The sequence below is a fragment of the Arvicola amphibius genome, chromosome 11, assembly GCF_903992535.2.
Source record: "Arvicola amphibius chromosome 11, mArvAmp1.2, whole genome shotgun sequence".
Classification (NCBI taxonomy): domain Eukaryota; kingdom Metazoa; phylum Chordata; class Mammalia; order Rodentia; family Cricetidae; genus Arvicola; species Arvicola amphibius.
This window is the reverse complement of record NC_052057.2, coordinates 23823143-23828274: the sequence shown is the minus strand read 5'-3', so window position 1 is coordinate 23828274 and position 5132 is coordinate 23823143. Positions and strand designations below refer to the sequence as shown.

The following is a 5132-nucleotide window of genomic DNA, read 5'->3' as shown; positions in this document are numbered from 1 at the left end:
CTAGTTTGACTACAGCTTGCTATGCCATGGCTGGCTGATACACAAGGAAGGCCAGCTGTTTTCTGAAGAGAAATGGATAAGGAGTGGATGAGCACAGGGAGCGGCGATGGGGGAGAGACTGGGAGGAGAAGGAGGGAGAGAGGGAAAACTATGGAAGGGTTGGAAAAATAAATTAATTAATTTAATAAAAAAGTTTTGGTGTGCATAGTAGTGTGAGCTGAAATCTGTGGTCTCTTAGAGTATATAGCACATCTATCAATGTCTTTCTGGCTTCTAGAGTCTCCACTGAGAAATCAGATATTATTCTAATAGGTCTGTCCTTATATGTATTACTTAGTCTTTTTTGCCCTTGCAGTTTTTAAAACATTCTTTCTTTATCCTATAAGTTTAGTGCTTAATTATTATGTACTGAAGGGAATTTATTTTCGGGTTCAGTCTATCTGGTGCTCAGAATGCTTCTTGTACCTTGAAAGGCCTTTCCCACTTTAGGTTAGGGGAATTTAATTCTATGATTTTGTCAAAACGGTTTTCTGTGCCTTTTGTCTCTTAGAAGATGAGGGCCGAGAAGTGTATTCATCTGGCTGTAGACTCTGGTTGCTTTAAGGTATAAGTGGAGAGGTGATACAGGCCAGTACCCACCAGTGAGAACAAAAGCTCAGTCAATAAAGCAGATGCTCCCTGGCATGAGACATCAGTGCTGAAAGCCTGGGCAAAGTCTGATTCTAGGGACCAGAAGACATCAGCAAGTCATCAAGAGGAGAAAGAAGCTGGGCATGGAAGACTATACCCATGATTCCAACGAGGAAGCAGGCAATCAGGAATTCCAGGGTATCTCTGCTGTGGAATAATCCTCTTATACACTGTAAAGATTTGTCACTTGACTTGTTTAGTAAAATACTGATTGGCCAGTAGTCAAACAGGAACTGTAGGCAGGACAACCAAACTAAGGATGATGGGATGAAGAAGGGCAGAGTGAGGAGACTCACGAAGAGATACAGAGAAGCAAGACAGACATGGAGTCCTGAGAAAAGGTACCAAGCCACGTGGCAAAGCATAGATAAGAAATATGGGTTAATTTAAATGTAAGAGTTAGCTAGAAACAAGCCTGAGCTATCGACTGACCATTTGTAATTGACATAAGCCTCAGTGTGTTTATTTGATAGTGACACGGAAACTCTGCGTTCACATCTCCAGCTATATAGTGACAGATGGGCTTGACGAGATGGCACAGGGCATAAGAACATTTGCTCTCTTGCAGAGAGGTCCCAGGTTCAGTTCTCAGCACCCACACGGTTGCTTACAACAGTCTATAACTCCAGTTCCAGGGGATCATACACACATACACACACGATACACAGATATATATGCAAGCAACACACACATATACACAAAGCAAGTATTTAAAAAAATAAAAGAGGGGGTGGAGACAGTACAAAGAGATGAGGAAGATCCACAATAGAACAGTTTTACAGAAAGTGTTAAAAATTAGTGGTTGTGGAAACACAGAGATGACGATATCCACTTTTCCCTGTGATAGGTGTGAAATAAACAATAAGGTGAGCTGTGTGGCAGGAAGGGCAGCAGAGATATCCAAAGACAAAGGGAGAAGCCGGTAGGAGCTCACAGGCGCTCTCAGGGAGGACCGAGGAACTGACTCTTCTGCTCAGGGTGGAGACATGGTGAGGCTGGAAGTGGCAAGCCAAGAAAATCTACAACAGCTGCTGAGGAAATGGAAAGGAATTTAACAAACAATGAGTAAATAAAGGACTGACAAGCAGCACTGGGAGCCCAAACAACACGAGATAACATGAATTTGCAGAGTCTGCCGTCTCCTGAGTTTCCATGACACCAAGCAGGCTTCGTTATCTGATCACTCATCAACTTTCCCCTGATATATATACTCTTTTTCAACTTTTAAATGCATCCAGAAATGAATTAAGAGTCCACAATGTTTGATTTAAAACCCAATATATTTTATCTTGTGTCATAGTGTACCAGTACATTCTCCAAAAAATATTGTCTGTTCAAGTAAAATTGTTTGAAAATATGCTTACACAATTATCATAATAAATTTTTAAATCCCTCCTCCCAATTGCTTAATTTAGTTGGTATCCATGTCAAGTTAAACTCTGTGAGATAAGAATACTTTCCATATCCCGAGCTGGGTGTGGTGATTCATACACTCGAGAGAATGATTTAAGAAGGCTGCCACAAGTTCTAGGCCAGCCTGGGCTACCAAATAAATAAAAGGTTAAAACAGTACCAACAATTTTCATACCTTAAAATGCTAGGAGAAAAAAAATCAAAGGAAGAGTATAAACAATACATGCAACTCCAGCTTTCCAGAAATTTCAGTGAAACATATCTGTTCTCTACATCCGGGTGTTTCATGTGGCTGCTTTTACACTAGACAGGCACTACAGGAGTAGTTAGTTGTAACTGCGATTGTATGACCCATGGAGCCTAAATGACTATAAATAAAGTTTGCAGACCCTGTATTTGCTGTGTATCTGCTGCAAATAAAACACCGAGGGAAGTGATTGTCCCACAAGAGGACAAGTCCACCCCGTGGGAGATAAGTTGTCCTAATGGTGCTAAGTCACTAAAGAGTGTTTGAAAGTCACTAACTCCCTGATAAACACCTCGCAAAAACAGACCCTCGTAACACTATGTCCCTCTAATTTTCTGAAGAGAAAACTGTGATTCCAAGTGTACTACAAATGGCCGGGGCACTACTGAATGTCACACACAGTGAAGCTGGAGTCAGGTCCCATGTTCTCTGAAACAGGTCCAATGCACTAAGGGATAATTGACATTAATCGCGGGGTCTGTGGGAGCATTAAGTAATAAGGTGACTCCTGAAAGAAAGAGATTATTCTGACTTATGGGTTCAAGGGTTAGAGTTCATCATGGCAGGCAACCACAGTGCAGGAATAGGAAGGTGAGCACTCTGTCTTTAAATGCAAGCTCATAGCAAAGACAGTAACTGAAGCGTAGGGAAGATTTTAGCTCTGAAAGCTTGGAGCGAATGACCTACATTCTCCAGTAAGACCTTGCCTCCTAAACCTCCCCGAATTGAGCTACCAACTACAGACCAAGTATTCAAATATGGGGGCCCATGGGGGACATTTGCACTCCAAACACCACAACTCGCCATTGTAGAGCAACAGGGCAGGAGGAAGAAGGATGCTGGGACCCTTGCTGTGGGTCTACTGATGAGAGCTGTTAAGGACCTGCTGTGATGTAGTGATATTCCATCTGTATTTTAATAAATAAAGCTTGCCTGAAGTTCAGTGAGTAAAACAGCCACACTGGTCAGCCTTACAGACCAGGCAATGGTGGCACTCACCTTTAATCCCAGTAACCACACTAGTTTGCCATAGAAACCAGGCAGTAAGTGGGGCACACCTTTAATCCCAGCACTAGGGAGGATTATGAGACGGAAGGAGACAGCTCTCAGACGCGTTCTCATTCTGAGATTCCTGGAGGCAGCATTGCCATTTTGGACTGAGATAGAGGTAAGAGCCAGTGGCTCTCTGTTTTGCTTTCCTGACCTTCAGGCTGAATCCTAAGTTTTGTCTCTGGGATTTTATTAATCATGCTACATGCTGTGGGCTGAGGCGGCAGCTCAAAATAATGCACTTGCCCAGAAAGAAGCCCTAGGTTCAATCTCCAAAGAATAAGATGTTTGTGATTCCTAAAAAGGAAGGCTATGTTCTCACCGCACACAAAACATGTACATGAATCAAAGCAGATACGCTCAGTGACCATCCCGTAATGCATGAATATTTCAAAAAAGCACGTTGAACATGGTAAATATATACAAGTTTGCTTGTCAACTTAGAAAATTGATTTTAAATACTTATTTTATTTTTGCTTACGTATACATGTGTCTCTCTGTGTAAGTTATGTGTATGCTGGTGTCCACAGAGGCCGGAAGAGGGTCTCAGATCCCCTGAAGCTGGAATGACCTAGGAACCAAACTCAGATTCCCTGGAAGAGCAGTAAGCACTTTTAAACACTGAGCCTTCTCTTGGGCCTGAAAATTAATATTTGTTTCCTCCCTCCCCCCCCTCTTTTATTTTTTTATTTTTTTATTTATTTATTTATTTATTTTTTTTAGCAAATGGTCTTTTATTGAAATATTTTCTCTTGTTGCTTCTTAGCTAGCTGGACATTGCATGGCACCACCGTTGATGTCATCAATGATGTCATGAGGGTGGCGCCCATCCACATTGCCGCCCACAGACTGTGCAGTACCCAGGATCTCTTTAATAGTTCCAGAAAGTTCTCTGGCTAAAGACCTGTGTCACATCTGCCGGGCAATGTTGACGATCTCGTCGAAAGTGATATTTCCACTGTGTTTAATGTTCTTCTGCTTCTTCCTGTCTCTTGGTGGCTCCTTGAGGGCTTTGATGATCAGGGCAGAGGGCACCACCTCAATCTGGGCCTGTCTGTTCTGAATGGTCAGTTTCACTGTAATCCTCAGGCCTTTCCAGTCACTGGTTGCCTTGGCAATATCATCACCAACTTTTTTCAGAGACAGACCCAGGGGGCTGATCTTGGGGGCCAAGGCGGATATGGCGCCGACCTCACCACCAGTGCACCTCAGGGGTCGAACTTGGGAGGCATGGTGGAGGCGGCTGTGTCGGATGAACCCGGATTCTGGACGACCGAAGAAAGTTGCACCGTTGCCTCCTCCGAGCCAAAAACCGAAAGGACAGCCGTCACCCCGCCCACGCCGGATATGTCTCTCTCTTTTATTTTTGAGACAGGGTTTCTCTGTAGTTTTTTTTTAAGATTTATTTATTTATTCCCTGTATGCTTGCATGCCAGAAGAGAGCACCAGATCTCATTATAGATGGCTGTGAGCCATCATGCGGTTGCTGGGAATTGAACTCAGAACCTCTGGAAGAGCAGTCAGTGCTCTTAACCTCTGAGCCATCTCTCCAGCCCCCTTCTCTGTAGCTTTTGGTGCCTGTCCTGGAACTAGCTCTTGTAGACCAGGCTGGCCTTGAACTCACGGAGATCTGCCTACCTCTGCCTCCCAAGTGCTGGGATTAAAGGCGTGCTCCACCACCGGCAGAAGAAAGGTTTATTTGGGCCCACAGAGTGTCCATCATAGCAAGGGA

General features: G+C 43.6%; 1 pseudogene; it reads right to left on the bottom strand.

The window, feature by feature from the left end:
* Positions 1 to 4162: 4162 nt before the first annotated feature.
* Positions 4163 to 4700, bottom strand: LOC119825994 (annotated as a pseudogene).
* Positions 4701 to 5132: the final 432 nt, after the last annotated feature.